We start from the raw sequence: 20,972 nt of genomic DNA on the forward strand, positions 1-20,972 counted from the left end.
CACGGTGTACTTACATGCATTCTTAGGCTCAGAAAGCACCTGTGTAAGCAGGTTGAGAGGTGTGAATGTTGCTCCCAGGGTTGCCAGAGCTTCTGCAAGAACCTGTCTGCGATGCTGAGCCCCTGTTCCCCTCATCCAACAGACCAGGCAGCAACACAGCACTCACTGCTGCCTCAAAGTGAGAAAACAAAGCATCAATTTAGCACACAAAACCTTGCCACAAATATCCAGGCTAGCTATCATATAGATGTGTTTGAAATGTGGAACTGTGTTATTCTACATGAGATTATTCAGGACAGTTCCCGTGGCAGCTGACACCAAATTCATTTTCACTGTGTTCAGAAAATGCCTGGTAGACAATGCAGGTGCATTCAGATTATACCGAGGAACAAATTTAAAAGATGACTTTCGTGCCCTCCACAGTGACAGTGACATTGACTATATAAGAGTATTATTTAGATTTATCAGAACCATGTGAGAGTGCCTTGATGACTGACATTCATAACTGTCAGCAGAGCTTCCCATAGCAGCAGCGCAGCTCTGAAACAAAGACTTGATCTGCCATCAGCTTTGGCACTTACTGAAGTATTGCTACAGTTTTTTATTCTTTTTGGAGAAAATATCATTTACATTCTGACACCAGAAAATGAATATATATATTCATTTTTATATTATATATATATGTGTGTATAATTCTATACATATATATAGGTAAATGGGAACATCATTGTCTCCAAAGTCAAGAACGTGCTATCACAGGTAACAGCATTGTGTAATTTCTGTTACAAAAATATTTACAATCCACACATATTTAACAACACAGGCATACACATGGACCTCAGCCTGCCAGTCAAGCTGTTAGGATATTTGCTCAAGAGAAAGTGATATGCTCTCCTCTTCAAAAAAAAATTAAGTAGATTTGGACGCTGTTGAAAAATCCAATTTTAAAAATTGTATTTACTTATTTCTATGTTTCTGCTTTTCAAAACATACTCTGCATCTCTTCAGTGCTCCCATTACTAATGATTCTGGACTGAAAGTACTTTCTCTTTGCTCTCCTGTCCTTTATTCTCTTACAAACCACCTTACTTGGGGACACAACTTCACACTGACCATGGCTGTTACAGCGTACTACATTTTCAAAAGCTTGTTTTCCCCTATTTTGACATTTCTGAAACACTATAAACTCAGTAAAGAGAGAGTTGCAAACCATCATTTAGTCAGAAAGTCCAAATTATCTGAAAATATTCAAAAGTCAGTGAACGATATTTGGCTGTAAGTGTCCATAGCTGTCCCAGCTGCCTCAGATTTGCTGTTTTTGTAAGCAAAGAATCCTTTAAGGCGCATTAAAATCTCTCTAGAAGTTTGCATTTAGCTGAATTAGTGTCCCAGCCAATGACGTGGGAAAGGCTGGGGAGGTTCCAGCAGGCCTGCATGTATTTTTAAAGTCTTTTGGTGAATGCAGCCCTATTTTACTTCTGACCTAATGAGGCACACATGCCCAGCAGATTTTAGATTCATAGAATCACTGGAGTTGGAAAAGACCTCTAAGATCATCTAGTCCAGCTGTCCACCACCAACATTGCCCTGTAAACCACATCCCTAAGTACCCCATCTACATACTACTTGAACACCTCCAGGGATGAAGGGAGGGACAGGAAGGAAATAGGGCTATTGCTACAAAGGCAGATAAGAAACATCTTATACCAGAAAGGATGAGGGTATCCCTCAGTGCACACAGCACTGAATCATGTATTTCACCCACAGATGCTCTAGAAGCCAAAGTCTGGATCTCCTTCAAACCAAGCAGCTGCTGGACCTACCAGTAGGAACATCTCAGCTGGTAGTGCCTGTTGTCACAGCATGGCCATCCCTAGACAGCCCATTTTTCACCAGCAAGTCCCCAGCCCATGAAATTGCCATTTTTCACTCCAGACTAAATCTGAGAGAAGAGAAATGTAGAGAAACCCGGGATCTCCATAGGCTCTGCAGAGTTTTTACACTTCTGCTCACTCATTGCAAAGGCCTCCTACCCAGATGTGTAGCATGAAGAAATTCCCACCTTCTGTGGGAACACTGCTGCTTTGGATAGGCACCGACAGAGAATGCACTTTCATACTTTCCTGGTCAAATTCATCAGTTTCTGAGGAAGAGAAGATATTCATTCATCAGAGGTATTAATTCACCAGAGGTCTAATTCTGGTCATTCCAGGTCTAATTCTGACTGAGCTCAGACACATTACAGTCCTTTTGCATCCTGAATTCCCTTTGATGTGCAAAGCAGAGTCGATCTATGCCTGCTGTTAGCAGCCGATGCACTAATACCACTGCAATGAGATATATAGAGACAAGCACTTCCCTTGTACTGCAGACCTTTTTATCCCCTTCCTGGACAGACGAGATTCTTAAGTAGTTTTTAATCAGCATGTAATCAGCCCCGGCCATTAGTTATGCCATCTGATCACAAACATGACTCCAGACAGAGATCCTTAGGATATCTAGGAAGATCCATGCATTATTAAGTGAAACAACCGCAGACTCAACCTATCACCCATTACTACTACATATAATAAGTGCTTGTTGAGCAAACTTGCCAAGCATAATTAACTTGCCAGCAGACTACTGTGTTTTTTTGGTGGTTTTTTTTTTTTTTTCCCCTTTTCTTTCTGGCGCTTGTACAAGCCTAATGGAAACCACAGCAGGCCTGCTCCTGCAGAGTCAGAGTGGGCAAGGAATTCTGATGTGCTTCAGGCTTCCAAGATGGTCCCTACCTTGTGTGCAGATGCATGCACCCACATCCCAGTCTCAGACACACCAGAGGGAAAATCCACATGCTGAAGCCTTGCACTGGAGGTTGCTTAAAAATGGATACAAGAGGGATCTCCATGGCTGGGGTCTCCCTTCAGAGAACCATAAAGTTTGGAAAAGACCTCTAAATTCATCTAGTTCAACCATCCACCTACCAATACTGCCCACTAAACATGACCCTAAGTACCACATATCCATGTTTCTTGAACAACTTCTTTCTCCTCCTCCAACCAGGGCAACAACATGATAACATCCCTTCCCAGATTATGACTCGGGGGATGACTTATGATTTCCCTTTTGTACTTATTTTTTTTTGAAATCTATTAGCATTACTCCTGAAAGTCAACTTAATGCCATAGTGGGTAATTATGTGGAAAGATTTCGAGCACACATGTTCCTGCATGAGGTGTTGTGCTCTCCAGAAAGTCTGTCAGGAGTCTGTCTTGACAGAAGATCTCATGGGTTGATACTGGAAAGATGAATGAGACCTCATATCTCATCCAAGAAATTAATAAGGAAGACTGTGCTGATTAATTAAGACCAGATGCAAAACCTCCCTGCTGCCTTGGAGGGTGGGCTGTAGCCATGTGGGTCTTCTCCTACACAGAGTGCAAACATCATCTCTACTATGATATTTAAACAGAAGCAGCACCATTTCTCTGCAGAAAAGCCTCCATTTGGAGACCTCTGCCAATGGGATTGCTTAGAAAACGCCAAATACTTAGAATGTTGGTATCCTTCTATCACTAAGCTCAACATTTTGGAAAACAGCCCTACAGGTTAGGCTTATCTTTTCCTCTTTTCCTTATTATTAGCCAACTATTGCCCCCCCCCTTTTTTTTTTTAAACAGAAAAGGTCATTAGTGCAGTGCCTCGAACCATACTGACTTCATTTACTCAGCAATGCATGTCCTCTGACCTACCTGTTAAAGACATACATCAAAACACAGCGTTGTGCAGTACATTACAGTACAAAACACAGAGGACAATTATATCATGATTTCAACATTCATCTAGAGAAGATGGTAATTACACACTATATAAATAGATGTGCAGTGAAGTAGCTTTGTAATTACAGTGTAACTAAGCCGTAGCTAATTTACTTACATTCTGAAGTCTATCTGAAGTTGGTAATTATGGCCAGTGCATGATGAAATACTGGCAATATACTTACCTTCACACAGTGTATTATTTTTCACCCGTATCTATCACGAACCTAGATATTTTCCAGGGATTAATGATAGGCTGTGAAAAGTTGATAGCCTGAAGTTCAGCAGAGAGCCATTAAACTGGCCTGGTCATTAATCCCTGGAAAATACCCTGCACCAAGGTTGTTATAAGGTGAATATGGAAAATAACTTTCCACATGTGTTGACTTTTAGTTTGGCTGTGATGTCTTTGACGGTGTGTAGAGAGAACACCCCAAACATGAGGGGCTCTCTCCTCCTGGGAGTTGGATGTGCCTGATGAGCACATCATGAAGAGGATGGATCCTCCCTCAGCTCACCTCTGTACATCACTGTGGGATGTCTATAGAAGAGCCTGAGCAGACAGCTTGTTTTCCTGCCTTAGCCACAGCTGTTTGGCAATATTTAGATGTCAATTTTAAACTGAACCTCCATTTTCTTAAATGTGTAATTCCAGCTTCTCTGAACTGAGAAACAACAGTGGCAGTCAAGTGAAAATACCCATTACTGGGGGAATGTGTAAAAACACTGTTTCATCAGTCATCCTGCTCACACGATTCCCTCCCAGAACTGAAGGTGGTAATGAAAGTAATTTAACACACATCTATAATTAATTTACTACATTCTTCCTGCTGATGGCAATCATCTTACCCAGCAAAGTTCATGAAATTGATCTTAATGCATAAAAATAGAGATGGAAACATGTTCAAGGCATCTAAATGCGGTGTACCTCTAAGCCTGGAGGCAGTTCAGCACTGTTTGGAGAGAAGTGCTGGGGTTCATTTAGCAGGAGCCATTACCTATGAGCAATGACAGAAGGTGCAGGTGCGGAGGGCGTTCCCCTCGACACAGAGGTGAGGTCCTGCATTGTGCAATGTGTGCAGTGTGGGTTCAGAGGCTTTGCAGAGGAGGACAAGCTAATGGGCCACGAGCTCCTGCATACCTGATTTGAAGGGCAGCCCTGGGCAACACGTAGAAAATCCAGATGAGTGGATGTGTCTGAAAAAGCAGGCCTAGAAAAGCAGAAGCCCATATCAAAGCATGCATTCATCACCTGTAACAACTTCATGGAGTTAGGATTCCTCAGCAAGGCTCAGGGAGAGGGGGAGAGGCTCTTCCTCTGCGCGCAGGGCTGAACATTGGCTTCAGGACACGCAGGACAAGTGTTGCTGAAGAGGGGACGTGGAGCAGGCTGAAGATCCATCCAAATGGGCATCCAATCATCTCCAGCTTCATGACACACAAGCTTTGTCTGGAAGGGCTGAGATGAGCAGTTATCACTTAAGAGGCGTTGCTCTAGGGGACAGCCCTTCTTTAGGGAAAAAAATAAATAGGGAAGATGTCAGCAAGGGGCAGGAAAAGCCAGCTTTTCTGGAATGAAAGCAATACGGGATGATACTCACCTACAAAAGGGGATCTTAGTGGTGAGGTTAATGGGAGGAGGATTAAACCAGCACTGGGTGCTGAAAGACAGAACCAACCCTCTCTGTGCATGAATTCCCACATCCCTCAGCACGCGATGTTAGCTGCTGCGTGGCAGAACGCCGAGCGCTCCCAGGGGGATACGCAGAGCTCTCTTGAATGGGCTGTGCCAGATCGCTTTGAAGGAACCTGAATCGGATCTTCGTTAATCAAAGAAAGGTAATACTTTAGCTGGATTAAAAAAATAATAATAATCATCGCCTCTTTTAAATGACAGCGATGGACGAAATAACTTTCTCAATAACTTTGTAGGCTTTTCTCTCGAGACCTACGTTGGACTGGATGACCTTGGAGGTCTTCTCGAACCTTGGGGATTCTGCGATTCAAACCGCGATTAAGCAAAATTCGTCAGCAAAGCCGTTAAGCAGCGATTGTTAACAGAATATACAACACAGCAGCGGCACGCGCCATCCAGAGGTCGAAACCAACCAAATCGATCGATCAACCCAGGGCAAAGTTTCCACCCTTCTCCGAACCGCGGCGTAGGGAGCGGGCAGCCCCGCAGCCACCCGCGCTGTCCGCACCGAGCCCGAGTGCGTGCGGGAGCGCGGCGCTGCTCGGAGCGGCCGCTAGAGGGCAGCCTTGCCCCGCTCTTCTGCTGCTGCCGCATCCTCCTCCTTTTCGCACTTGGTTTCTCTTTCTCGCTTTTTCTTTCTGAAGTTATTCTGCTTCTGGATGCGCATGCTCTCTGCAATGAATTTTAAGATTTCCCCCTTGTTTTTTTTTTTTTCCCCCCCGCCCTTTCAACTTGGTTGTCGTTCATTAGCTGACAGCGAAAGAGAGACGTTTTCTGACAGAGAAACCGTGCGTTTTTCTCCTGTTCTTTCCCCAGACTACTTACTTTGGTTTTGCTAATTTTCAGAACTGTGCTCTATTATAATCTCTCAGGCTTCTTTTCTCCCCCAGACTCCTATCTGCTGTCAGATCACTGCTATGATCTGAATACAATCACTATTCCTGTTCCAGCGCTGTGTCTTTAGGTAGTATATTTACCTCAGCTACACGCGAACCTGGGGAGCAGAAACAGAAAAGCAAAATATACTTCTCCTTTGTCTACAAGGGCACTGCCATCCCAACCCCCTGCCCGCTCAGAGACAGGAGGCAGCAATGACAAACTGTCACGTAGACAGGAAAACACGGATTACAAAAGGATGTGATGCACCAGGAACTGGGCTCCAACTACATTTCTGCATCAAGAACTCAGCTTTAAGTTTGTCCCAGGTGCTCACCCTCTGGATTTGTTGCAGTGCTTTACTAATAACCAGGAACGTCTTCCTAAATGAAGTGCACCAGTGGGACCTGAGGACAGATGTGGCCTTAGCATCCTCCTGCTCTGAGCCACCTGATGAAGCAGCCCTGAGTAGCTGGGGTCCCTGCACGTTGGCACTGCCCTGGAAATGATGCTGGGCAAGAACTTGAACGTGTGAATTTGAAAGTTCCTCTCTTCAGGTGCTGGAATTTTTCCTCCTCCTGCTCATCTCTGGGAAATGACTTCCGAAAGCAAAGAAATATGGCCAGAATTCTTTTCTTCATTAATTCTGCTGAAACTTTAGTGCTCACAGTTTTCTAGAGCTGATGGTTGGTGTACGCAGCACCAAAAGGCTGTTTTGCTACCAGAAAGACGAAGATCAGCTGGCAAGAAATTCAGATCCTGGCACCTGTATCTCCCTCAAGATTTAAAGCCCAAAATGCTGATGTCTGCCTGTTAGCCTCACAGTGACCCTCTGAGAAGCTGAAAGTGGCAGCACATGAGTGATGAAAACCAGAACGCAGAGAGGAGCTGGCCATCAGCCCCTAACCCCAAATGCTCCCTACAGAATGGGACCTGGGAGTCAGCAACAGGGTGGGAAGAAAGAACACAGAAAGAGCAGGGTGGGAATGGTGCAAGGAGTGTTGGTTGAAAGTAGCTGTCATCACTGCCCAGACTGAGAGCTTATTTCTCCCTTCACACATGGCACGTGGGCACATGGTGTTCTTATGCATTCACTCAATGTCACCACAACCCCTGTGACTGCAGGGAATAAGCATGGGCCCAGCATGATGATATCCATTGCTGCATGCACACATGCACGGAGGGTTTTGAAAGAAACATGGCAGTATTTGAGAACCTCATCTCTTTCCAAGAGAGAAAATAACCAGGAAGCCCTAGAGTGAGTCCCAAAAGAGATGTCACTGCATTTAATGTGTATTTATGCAGCTGTTTAGAGGCAAACGAGCAACAGTGATTATGTATAGAATGAAATGGAACAACAAACTGAGACTGTTTTAGTTTCCGCTCTATCTGATTAGCCAGGAAGAACAACAGACTGATGTGCTCCAAACGAACAAAAACAAGTCGAAGCATTCCGCCCTTGGGGGATTCATTTTTACTTACTCAAACCAGCCAGGGCGCTTGGCAGCCCAGGCTGAGTGCTTCTGATGTGCACTTGCCTGATGCTGGAGTTGCTGGGATTTACTGGTGCCACTCCTCTGCTCCCTGGCTGGGAAAAAGCCCTCAGTTAGTTCTAGCTCCAGCAGCAGCTGCTCTGCAACTGAGCGGTGGGAGCCTTTGCACAAGAAAGGGCTGTGGCACAAAGTAAGCCTCCCCTAGACATGTTTAGGCGCAGGATGTTGAAGATTATTCAGCGCTTTAGAAGAGCTGAACCTGATGGCTCAAGCCTGCTCAATGCTGTGAGATGCGAGCCGGATGCTGAGAGAGGGAAAACCACCATGAGCTTCTTGCTGGATCCACAATATGACATATCTCAGTGAGGACTACAGTCACCAGTCCAGCTCTGCTCTCACAAGGACTTTAGGGGTGCACATGGGCTGGGCAGGAGCAGCTGGAGGAACTCTTTGAGCTGCATGGTTTCATCCATCTATCTTAGGCATATACCATGGGATCACAAACCACTAATAAGCACCATTGCTCAGAACACCAGGTGCAGTTAACCAAGGCTTAGGTACTCCACTGAAGGGTAGCGTGTCTCAGATAAGTGATAGAGTGGCAGGAACAAACCCTTCAGCAATGAAGGTTACAGTTTGGTAGCTTTCTTTAAGCAGCAAATATCCTACACCAACAAAGTCCCCTGACCTAAGTAATAAGTAACACTACCAGAGCAGGCAATAAGACTGGATGGAACAAGTATTTCATGTACATGCAGCCAAACAAACCTTGCAGACAGCGAGAGGTCAGGCTAAAACTTATTTACCTTCTGTGCTTTGCAGGGCTGTGCTGGTGTGGTTACAGTATGGCAGCAATTAATCCACCACCTCCTTTCCTGCTCCACGGGGAGACAGCAGAGCTGCCCATGAGATAGGAAGTCTGAGTTATACCCGAAAACCTGTGAAACAACTGATATATGGCTTAATAAACGAACTATTGCGTTGTCTCATCAAAATATAGGACGCCAACTCCCCCAGCACTTTCCTCTACTAACGCGTCCCTTGTCTCTTTATGCGTTTTAATAATATTCTTCCCTTTTCTCAATTACTTTCTAAATGGAGTGGGAAAGTGAGGTTTCCCCACAAACCATGTCGTGCTATAGACACCATTACAGCTCTGCTTAAGAAATATTTAAATACACTCATTGACACAGAATGGGAAGAACTACTCCTACTTAGAGTCAATGGCATGATTTTCGGCTTGGAAAAAGATCCTGTAAAATATATATATATATAAAAGGTCAGCAGCATAATTCTTTGCTCCTTTCTCCGCATCAAGGAAGATTCATCAGAATTAAAAATAATAATGATAAAACAATCTATGGTTTCTGCAAACACACCTTAGCCAGTTTCTAAATGAAGAATGGCAATAGCTTTCGAAAGCCTGGCATGGAAAAGGTCATTCTCAGAAGGGAGCACTGGTAATGCAAAACTGAGTGAAACAGAAGCGACTTAATAGAATATGTCAGAAAGGACTGTTCAGCTGTGATAATAACAAGGCTTCTGCATTTTATTATTTTTTAGCTGATATTTCCAAGCGAGCGAGGCTCACACAGTCACACTGCATGTGCTGCTATGTGCCTCTATCTGTTCTTCCTGAGTGATTTTGGAATCCTTTGGGCTGTCAGCACCAAGTTTGAAATGGAACAGCATTTCAGGGGGAACTGAGCTCTTCCAGCTGTTGTTCCATGTACACAAGTTAATGCTAGGTTAGGAATCATTGGCACAGGCAGGGAGAAGGCTGAGAGAGCCCAGAAGCAAAGCTGGTAATCCTGGCTTGAGGAAACACCTGAGCTGATCAGGACCTGATATCCTCCATTTATCCTCTCCTGTTCAGCTGACCAGCAAGGTTTTCCATCAGCCACATTTGGTGGTCTTCTCTTTATGTATTTACTCTTTCCTTGTCACCCTTGCAAACAAATGCACACACACCACACAGACTATTTTATCTCTATAACGCGAGCACTATCATCTCAAATGAATGCACCAGGAAGGTCAGAGCTTGCACTGCACATCAGCACCAGTTATGTGTTCTGACAGCACCAGATGTCAGCTCCAAAATGAGCTGCATCTGCTCAGTAGTACACAAGGAGCAATGTATGGCAGGGCAAGACCAGGCTCCCGAACGGCCCCTTGGCAGCCCTTACCTGGAGCAGCTGCTCCTAATGGGTTTTGGGACAATGCTTCCAACACAGAATCATAGATCATTAAGGTTAGAACAGACCACAAAGAACATCAAGTCCAACTGTTGACTCATCCTCACCATGCCCACTAACCGTGCCCCTCAGTGCCACATCCCCATGGTTCTTGAACACCTCCAGGACAGTGACTCCTCCATCTCCTGGGCAGCCTGTGCCAGTGCCTCACCACTCTTTCTGAGTAGAAATGATTCCTAATATACAACCTGAACCTCCTCAGTGCAACTTGAGGTTGTTACCTCTCTTCCAATCACTGTTACCTGAGAAAAGAGCCAAATCTCCATCTCGCCAATAAGGACTCCCCTCAGCCTCTTCTTCTCCAGACTGAACAACCCCAGTTCCCAGCTCTCCACAAGACTTGTGCTCCAGACCCTTCACTAACTTAAATGCCCTTCTCTGGACATGCTCCAGAGCCTCAGCATCTCTCTTATAGTGAGGGGCCCAAAGCTGAACACGGTACTTGAACACAGCCTTACCAGTGCCAAGTAGAAGCTGTTGCAGATACGCCTCATGCTACTCTGATGGGTGGTCGAGTTCAGCTGAAGATCAGAGACTCGATGTGTGTCAGCTTTTGCAGCTTGGCTACAGTGTCCCCACAGTCCTGGATGATGGCACCTACCCAAGGGACTCGTGGAAAGACTCTGGAAGGAGCAGTCCTGTCCCAGCCACAGCAGAAAGCCAATCAGAGGATGCAGGCCCGTGGTGAATTTTTTGAAGGAGCACTTGTACTGCCATGCTGCTCATGTCTTGGAGTCTGGGCTGATTTTTGCAGTGTCAGAAGACTCGCTTACACTTGGTTTCACAGCTGTTTCATTCAGAGCTGTGAACCTGACCTGTCTGCTACTACGCTGATGGGAACAGGGTCAGGTTTTTGGCTGGAGCTATGAAGCTCTGCTTTTCCGAGCACCTCCTCCAATTAAAACTTTTCTACCATATTTGCAAGCCAAATAGTTAGCACCCTTGAGATATCCATGGCCTTGTTTAGATTCTCAATTTCTGTATTTTCAGTAAAACGCTAGGAAACAAGTAAATGCCACATTCAGCAAGCATTTTAGGATAAACGCCGTAGAGCAAAACATTACACATGTTATCTGCTTTAATGCTACTTGTTCACAAGTATTAAAAATATTCATTCATTTCAACAGCCATGACATGCTTTCTGTCAATGAGGTACAATATTACAGACTCAGAGTGATTGCCTTCCCCTTGGCGAGTCCCCAGGTAGCATCACACCTCCAAGAGCTGTTTTCATGGGCACCAGCGCAGAAGTTGTGTTGGTGGCAGCAGCCCAGACAGAGCAGTCGTCCTAATCAGCAGCACTAGAGTTGTGTCCCTTCAGAAGCTTGGGAAATACTCTCTTGTTGAACATAATGAGGATCATTTGGCTTATATGTGTGTTTGCTTTTTAAGGTAAGGGCACGGAACATTTTCCTTTCCTCCCTTGCACATTGCACCCGACATGATAAATCTTAGAACAGTAATGAGAACAAGTTAATATGGGGCTATATTTTCTCTGCTCATAATGAGCTTTGTCATGGAAATGGATTGATTTTATGTCACTTTCTGTTCTCTTTATAATTTTTATGGGTGGAATGAGGTAGCAAATTTCATCTCTCATAAATTTAGCATAAATTTGCCTTAGCCTACGTAACTCACTGTGTATTTTGGCCACCTGTTTCACTGCTCCCCTCTTTGCAGCCTGAAAAAGAGGGAAAATGGCCAATCCTTCACAATCTGTAACATTGAAAAGGTGACAGCCATTCAGTCCCGCAGCCCTGGCACCTCTCAGTTGCTGCTCCAGATGTGCCTTGCACTGTTTCTCCAGCAGCTGTCTGAGTTCCTATCAGATACAGATCCTGCCCCTGGAAGCCAAAATGGATCAATAATTGTGACCCATAATAAACTGGCACCGAGTCAGGGGATAGCTCATGTTCCTGAGACTTGTGGCCAATCGCAGTACAACTGCAGATTTCCATAATAAGAACAAAAAATATTGCTTAATGGATTTGGGGGGGTGATAACTTTTAAATAGGAAGACCGCACAGTAGAAAAATAAAGCAGAAAAATTGCAATTTTGCATTGTATGTGATAAAAACAATGGAGGGAAGAAGGGAACATGTGGCTGCTACTGTACAAACTGTGTCGAGGAAGCCAAGCTCCAGCTCTGCTTCCATTAAGGATTAACATCTGGAGATAATAGTTTAAAAGGCAATATTGCCTTGAAAACGATGCACAGACACAGCTTCAAGTCACTGCCTTGCCTACATATTCACAGCTCACTGGCTTTATGCTTTATGTCTCCCTCTAAATTATTCATCCTGAGCACCCTGTGTTGCATTTTCTTTACATCATGTCACAGTGGTAAAAGGAGAAGCAGATCCTGCAGGAGAAGGAGCTCCTCTTATCCCTGCTTTTGAGATCCAGGTGCAGTCTTTTCCTACCTCTTTTGCTTTGGTGAACCCCAGTGCTGGCAGGTTGGGGGTCCCTCTTCCCCCCACTTCACACCTGTCACACTCAGGTGGGGATGAGGAGTGGGCAGGTGCGCACACAAGTACTCATAGGGCACCAAGCACCTCGTGTTGAGCACAGGAAATCAAGCACATTTCTACTTCAGATCCTCTCCAGCCTGCATCGCTCTTCAAATAAAAATTACTCTGCACTCCAACAGCTGCTTCTGCTGCCTGGTGGTTGTATTCCAGAAGTGATTCCAAGCTTATATCAGAAATACAAGCTCAGGATATTCCCCTGAGCTCCCACGTGCCCCATCAAGACTGGCACTGGGACTGGGAACAGCTGGCAAAGCAGAGGGATGGTGCTGAGGACAGACCCATGAAGTGAGACTCTTCCTCTCCCATCACACTCTTGCTCTTCAGGGTAGCATGTCTTCTGCCAACACCCCATAACCACTGAGATCCCCTTGCTGATGAAAAAGATTCATTTTTGTGATGTTAGGCAGAAATTCTTTATGCAGAGGGTAGTGAGGCAGTGGCACAGCTGCCCAGAGCTGTGGGTGCTCCATCCCTGCAGGTGCTGAAAGCCAGGCTGGGGCCCCGGGCAGCCTGAGCTGGTGGGTGGCAACCAGTACAGGGAAGGGGGATGGATCTGGATGATTTTTTAAAGTCCCTTTCAACCTAAGCCATTCTATGATTCTAAGAAACGGTAAAAAATAATAATAATAGTACAGTAAATACTGATTTAACCCCTCCAAAATTTTAAGTCTTGTTATTTAAGTACCTCAAGTCCCGGAGAAGGAGAAAAGCTACTTCAGCTATTGAGCAATGCCAGCATACTCACAAACAGGTATCAAAAAGATTTCTGAAGCTTGGAAATTAGCAGCCAAGAGTTTATCTGAAACTCTTGCATTGAGAGAGTCAAAGAGACAGAGAGAAAGACATTTACTTAGGTCCTGTGATAATAATATTAAGTTTGAATCTCTTTTTCTGCCACATTACAACTGAATCAACAGAGGGAATAGGGGACTTCTGACTTATAAACAATGTATAAGAAGGAGATCTGAGTGCATTATGCATTCAGAAGATGAATAAAAAACTCAAAATACTCTACTTAAATAAACACTTTTTACAACAAATTTAGTGTGTGAGTTCACCTCAGAAGGGTTGGGAAGAATTTAACCATCAATAAGGTTTACTAGAGTTAATGTAAACGTAACCTCCCCAGAAACCAGCAAGCAGCGATTTTATGCTGAAATCACAGACGCTTTTTCTACTATGCATACTGAAGCTTGGCAAAGAAATATAAAGCCAAAAGTAATTGAAAGCCACAAAACACAATGCCGTGAGGTCACCGCAACTATGAAGTCAGGTGGGATACTCTTTACCCAATTTTTTTCCCCGCTCCCGGATGGGTCCTCACACCCACTGAAAACAACCAGGGCAGGACGGTGTGAACTTGCACTTCCAGAACTGCAATGATCATAGAATCACAAAATCGTTTGAGTTGGAGACAACCTTTAAAGACCGTGTAGCTCAACCTCCCTGCAATGCACAGGGACACCTACAGCTCCATCAGCTGCTCAGAGCCCAGCCAGCCCGACCTTGGGTTCCTCCAGGGATGGGGCATCCACCCTTCCCCTAGACAACCTGTGCCAGTGCCTCACCACCCAAGCAAGTTTTGCTTGGCTGCATCATCTATAGCACTGAGCACATTCACCAGCTAATTGACAGCTAACCAGCTTGTCAGCTCCAGCTATTCCTTTCTGCCACAAACAGAAGAGGTGAGGAAAAACACCAGCTGGGAGTCTGTATCAGTTTTTCTATATGGAAAGCTTTAGGGTAAATCATGTTTTCTGTCAGCTGATGCAGAATTGGATCTGTTTGCCATAGCTCTATTGCTTAATACATGGGCTCTAGCATACTGTTCACATATGAATGGAGCTATGAAGGCACGCTATGATTTATAGAGCACCTTTCATGTTATATCTCTGATTTAGCAAGGTTGGGACTTGATTCTGTAGGGAGCTTTCCACTGGCATCTGCAAAGCACCAGACTGTGGCAAGTTGTGAAGGACTTAAAAGCAAAAGAAAAATTGTCACTGTACATCCATAACCAAGCCAGAGATCTCTGAACGACGACAGTAAGAAACGGTTACCTTGCAAATGCTCTTCCAAATCCCCCTTCAAGAAGTCCGATCCTCCTGCAGCACTCCTTTATCATCTCTGCTTTACAGCATACCTATAAGGAACGAGTCAGGGGACAAAACTTAGAGCAAATACAGCTTTCATCTTCTAAAGCAGGAAATAAATATATTGTCCTGATTAAACACATGTGAAAGAGATGTCCATTGGCTTTGGTTCCATCTATTGCCTTTGCAGCAGGGCAGAGCGGTCCATCAGCATGCTCGAGTCTCGCCTCTGAGACTGAACACAGTCGCATTTATTTTCTTTCCTCTTGCTGCCATTAGTGCTAGTTTTGCTGTTAGATTTGTTAATCTCACAAATGAAATTAAACCAAGGCTGTTATACAAAAGGGGTTTGCATGGATCAGCTCTAAGAACGTCATACTGTGATATTTTACACAAAATGATTAGCTAGTAATTGGTTTAATGGAGGAAAAAAATAAACAAAACCTCCATGAAGTGGCTATTTCACATGGCAGGCATGGCTGAAGTTGGGCTAACTGTGCAAGTGGTATCAGCTACCACGTGCTGGACACCATCCTGAATCAGAGATAGCCCAGTCCTGGGAGTGAGCTTGGACGAAGCATGCCATCAGACAAAAGGCAGCTGATGCAATTTACCATCATTTCACTGATTCTGGCACTGCTGAGCGTACAGTGGTGTATTCTGGTAATGAGCACATCTCCCCCTGTAAGGTGTTCTCAGTGCTGCAGGAATATTCCCCATTTTTTTTCAGTTGATGTGATAGTGAAGGAGACAGCTAAGGAGACAGTTAAGGCTTTTAAACCAAATCTTTTTATTTTAGTATCGTTATTATACACAGCACATCAAGTGTTTAAGAATCGTTTTGGTTCGGTGTCTGTTTAGAAATTCCACTCCACTCTGTTAATATCAAGGGAGCTCTGTTAATTTACCCCTGTAGAGGATTTGTCTCTTGTTTTGCTCAGTGGCATGACCAGGGGTATTTGTGTATTTTCTGTTCTAATGTCAGAGTGATTTGATGACATGCACAAGCTATTATTCAATAATGATGCCTAAATGGAGCTATCAGAAGGGTTATTATCAAGGTTATTAAAAAGCAATTCTTTCCGCCTTCAGTTCAGCCATGAATTGCAGAGCTCACCACCATCTAGGTGAGGATGTGTGTATTAATCAAGAGGCTTCCTGTGGTCCACCTAGATATTCTGAGAATGGATAATGATTGATTTACTCTACTCTTAGATTAGCACACAACCAACTGGGGGTGTCGAACATCTGACCAGCAGAGTTAATTCATAGTGCTTGGCAACCATTTTGTAATTTCCTCACATCTGTTCTTTCTGGCTGAGATGCTGGATTTCTTTTAGGAGCCCAGAAAATGGCTCATAGAGAAATGTTTGTGGAGCAGCGTCCCCTGCTATCAAATGGTTATGGTCCTTCTAAAACCTCTCTCACTTCAATGCTTTTCCAGGAGAAATAAGCTTTCTATAAAGTAATATACCAGATGCTAAAGTAAGGAGTAAGCCAATAATTTTTTAGTAATCATTTGAAGGTAGCTGCATGTAATTACATCCCTATGTAAATCAGATTTCATCAGGTAAGTTACTAATGAGGTCATGAGCACCATTTGGGCTTAGTCGCCAGCGTTAGGGAAATGTATTTAATTTCACTTCTTGCTTGCTTGGGGGTAGGGGGCAGCTCAGTATTGCCTTACACACTCCTAGCAAAGCCCAAAGTACAACACGACCTGCATCTGTTGCTGCAATTTCTTTGAGCGCAATCATGGCAATGGAGCTGGCTCAGGTCCCTTCTGCCGACTCTGTGCTACCCGGGCATACATTTCAGGTTTGGCAAAGTCCTCACTGTGCTGTCAAGCTGACCAACACATCCAGCATTTAATGGTTCCCCTTTTGCTGTTGTCATCATTTTCACAGGCTATATTTCAGCTTTGCTGTTTGCACTTCTAAGCACTTCTAATGCTTTCAATGCTGCTTTTTGCAAGCAAAAAGGCCGGAGATGTCAAGATGCAGATGCACCTGCTCCAGGCCATCTACAGCAGCCTAAGAATGGCAAAATGAGCATTTAATATGGCCACTAAGAGCTGAAAGGCTTCTCTCTAGTCTTCCCTTCAGTTACACTGTCAAAACCATTCACCCTGTCCTGGGAAGCTGTCAAAGATGAGTGCAGAACAAAAGGTGAAGGTGGGCTTAATCCATCTGCCAAGCCCAAAATGGAGCTGATCACTTCTGGGAAAGCACCTTAGGTACAAGTCAGAACGGATCTCAAGCTTCTGTTTGGATTGGCCACTCATCCCTGGGGTAAATAAAGTCACACAGCCTTGCGCTTCCCTTTGCAGTACTGGGCACCGCACCAGATATCACACCCAACTTTATGTTTAAAGCTGTGTGATCAAAAGGGAACCTTTTCTGGAAAACTAAGAGAAAACTTATTTTGAGAAAGTATTTGGCAATGCCAATAGGCAAGGAGTGCCAGCTCACCAGCCTCTCCAGGATACAGCCTTGCGGGAGCTACAAAGCCGCTGAGCATCATTACGACCAGCACAGTTTTAGATGCGTGCAGAAGACAAGTTTCAGGCAGAGGACTTGCTGTAGGCTTAGCTGCACGTGCAGCTGAAGTGTCCCTGGGGGTGGCAGGTGTGGGGCTTGGTGCCTCCCCTGGTCCAGCTCGGTGCAGTGGCCTCCCACGGCCGGATTATTTATGCCTTGTTATGTCTTAGCTCTGTAATTTACCAAAATAAAGAATAACATTCCTGTAACAGAGATTAATGGCTGTCAGGCTGCAAAGTAATTTTTCAATATGAAATGGAGCAAAACTTACATTTTTAGCACAATTTCCCAGTTCAGTGATGCACCTGGTAATAATTATGATTTACATTAACCATAACATCATCCTTCTTATATCAACTTGCCTTAGTGAAGAATGAAATAGGCCCTTGTTAAATGTTTCATGAAATAATTCAAATTACATATGCTAAAATTTCCCAGCTCCCACCAGCCAGGCTAAAAACCAACGAGAAGAAAAATTACTTGCTGCTGCCTAGTCCCTGATTCTGCATTCTGAATCAGGTGAGAATAGCCCTAAGTTAATTACACCAAGAGCAGACAAAAACTTTAAGCCCAAATAGGTGACAAAATGAATTCTCTGCAGATATTCTGTGTCCTGAGACGACACTCAAGCCAATGTTCTCCCGCAAGAATTCCCTCATAACAACACTCAAGCAAAAAAAAAATCTTCTGTCCCCAGTGTTAGCAAAATCCAACCCCTCAGGACCACCTAACTAATGAAGGCAGTAGGTCTGTAGCAAGAAGTTTGCAATTTGTTGCTTTGCTGATCTAGGGGCTGAGCGTCTCCTGTTCTCCAAGGCACAATAAAACACTTTTCAAATGGAGTTTCCTGCCAATATATAATAAACAAAGTACCTAAAGCAAAACAGGAAGACAACATACTTCTAGCATTTATGAGGAAGGCAATGCATTTACATGCTAAAACGTTGCAGCAAAAAAACAGAGAAATAGTGTGAATTATTTACATTAGAAACGCAGATAAATAAAATACAGAACTAATGTAGCCCTAAAAAGCAGGTAAATTCATTCGAATAAAGGGATTTTGATTTATGATTTGCCTATTACCAGAGCAAATTTCAGTTCTACAGCCCTTAATTACACACTGGCTTGTGCCAAAGCAGCTCTGCTGCTACACATGAAGCCCCAGAACCCAGGAGAGGTCTCAGAGGAGACCTCAAGCACCATGCACAGCCCTGGCTCGAGACTATCCCCCTCCTGGGGTCCTACTTTCCACCACAAGGACCTCCTTAGCCAGCAGCCTACCAGGAAACCAGGGGGCTGGAATCACTCCTCCCCATAAATATATTCCACATTACCAGATTACAGCTGGAGCATCCCCTAGAGATAAGTGTTAGGCTTCCCCTTTGCAGATGCCCTAGCATCAGACCGCAGGGTCAACATAAGTCTTTTGTTCCACCTTACTGTGTCTTTTTGCTATTTGAAGAGGTGCAGTTCACCCCAGATACATGCAGTGCCATCACATAGCACTAGGCTCCATCACTCTCCATCACTGGGTTGGGTCGCCCTGATGCTGGAAGGGACACTAGTGCCCGCTGGCAGTGCCAGTCCTGTACCATCCCAAAGCACTGCTTCCTTTTCTGCAATCTCTTCCCCTCAGCCAAGACAGCAATAACGGCTGCCACTGCCCGAGTAAAGTTCAGCACTGAATCATTAATTAGGATGACTGGATACTCTGGGATTTAAACCAGTGATTAATGAGCCTTTCCAACTCCAGCTCCATGTGAACAACTATCTAGTTCATGTTATATTTAATTTATTTTAAGAAAACCTCACCGAGACAGTAAATCTTGCTCAGAAAAATTAGCAGAGGAAAAAATAACACTCACACTACATTTATAATGTTGATTGCACATTTCTATTCACACTCTCTTGCACTAATGCAAATGTCTTCTTTATAGAGATAATATAATTCACAAATTGGTGGATTCTTTAGAAATCTGTTCAGAAATGGGAAATTATGAAGGGGTTGTGGCAGAGTTAGTAAAATGGGTATGGTAATGTCCAAATAATTCAAACCAAGCAAAAATAGCGTGCTTTTTCTTAATCTTGGCACAAAGCTCCTGTTCCTTTTGTGGTAAGACACTATGTTCTGCCAAACCAATCATCTCTCCCTATGGTTAATTAACTTACAAAGAAAGTTTGACTTGTGCTAATCACATCTTCATGCAAGGGCTGAGCCACCTTCAGATTTCCTGGTGGTACTTCCCACCCCCCCCAAGCTTTTTCCTTAAGCAAAGGTTACAGGCAAGGTGCATGACAAGTGCATTGGATATACATTTTCAAATTAATCTGTTCTGAGAATTAATCCACTCCTAAGCTCCCTTTGCTCCTGCATGACGCATAATCGAAGCTGGGATCATGGCTACTTGAGCAATGCTTCCCTTTACATCTGCATGCAGACACCAAGAATCCAAAGGCCACCAGTCTTAACTAATTCCTCTAACTATGTGCTCTGCAACCTCCCTGCCACGAGTCGGTCCAAGGTCTCTGCAAATTTCCATATGTTTGAAGTTTTCCTCTCCTCTTTTATCTTTGTCTGAAAGCTGTTAAAACACAGCTACGATTTCATAGGGTAACGAGGAAGAGATTAAGGAACGCACACATCTGTCACCTAAATATGTTCAATAAGGAGGACATAAAACACATCAAATTAGGGTCCCATAAAAGTAAGCAGCAGCAGCAGCTCCTACAGCAGGCAGTGCTCTGGGTTAGTTCCTTTACCCCAGCAGCTCCAGGAGCATTTTCATTATGGCCAGGCTTGTGCCCCATGGCATGGATGGACTGGGTCTATGTCTGAAAATACCACCAGGCAGCCCTTACCTTCCCATATACCTGCAGGACTGCAGAGGTCAGTCCCAGACCCTGCACACAGCAGGTATATGGGGAACACTTTTTGGATGTAAGCCTGGGTATCTGCATGGATTCCTCCACGGGAGGTAATGGGGAGCATGCAAATGGGCTCATTTTCCATGTTTTCGCAATAAAGTTCTAGAAAAACTCTTATTTTCAACCTTTCCCCAGAAATGGTTAAGCTCCTAAATTGGATCCATTATCGCCCAAATGAAGACACATACCAGTAAGCTAATTATGTTTCTCACCAAACTCGTGAATAATTAAATATTTTATTGTGATGTTATAATTTGTATTTATTATCCTTTGCTAAGGAGCAAAATTAAACATAATGAGGCCTGTTAGCGTCTCTCTTCACAGATGATCCCATGTTACAGGAACCTATATCATTTGCACCAATGGTGATTAATGGATTTAATTTACTTGACTTGCATATGTTGGAATCTGCGAGGGGGAGAGAGAAGGGAACTCTGATTGCTAAAATCCTTTTAATTAGACTAATAATGCCAAGTTTGCATGTGTTAACTAGGGTGCACTATTAATTAGTTTTAGTAGGCTGTTTTCTGAGAGGTGGCACTGTAGCATTTAGGCATGTCTTATGATCCCAGGAGAGCTATTAAGATGACAAACAGAGCATGACATTACACATAACTGCAAACAAACAGCCTTTAATCTTTCTGGATGAAGAATTGGGGGTAATTGATGGACAAAATACTCTCTGCACTGTAGCTGCCTCTCCTTCTCCCTGCCTTTGCTTGCTTGGTTATGGCCCAGGCCCTGCAGAAGTGTTTGGGCAGGAGAT

The 20,972-nt window shown here is 44.1% G+C and overlaps 1 long non-coding RNA gene across 1 annotated transcript in view; it reads right to left on the reverse strand.

The window, feature by feature from the left end:
- Positions 1–20,972, reverse strand: part of LOC110404925 — a 64,247-nt gene that overhangs the window by 18,164 nt on the left and 25,111 nt on the right. The window contains exons 5-7 of the long non-coding RNA XR_002442574.1: positions 14,709–14,791; positions 5,050–5,256; positions 15–168 (exon numbers count right to left, since the gene is read on the reverse strand). This is a non-coding gene — a long non-coding RNA (uncharacterized LOC110404925). The remainder of the gene's footprint in view (positions 1–14; positions 169–5,049; positions 5,257–14,708; positions 14,792–20,972) is intronic.

This window comes from Numida meleagris, chromosome 11 (genome assembly GCF_002078875.1).
Source record: "Numida meleagris isolate 19003 breed g44 Domestic line chromosome 11, NumMel1.0, whole genome shotgun sequence".
NCBI lineage: Eukaryota > Metazoa > Chordata > Aves > Galliformes > Numididae > Numida > Numida meleagris.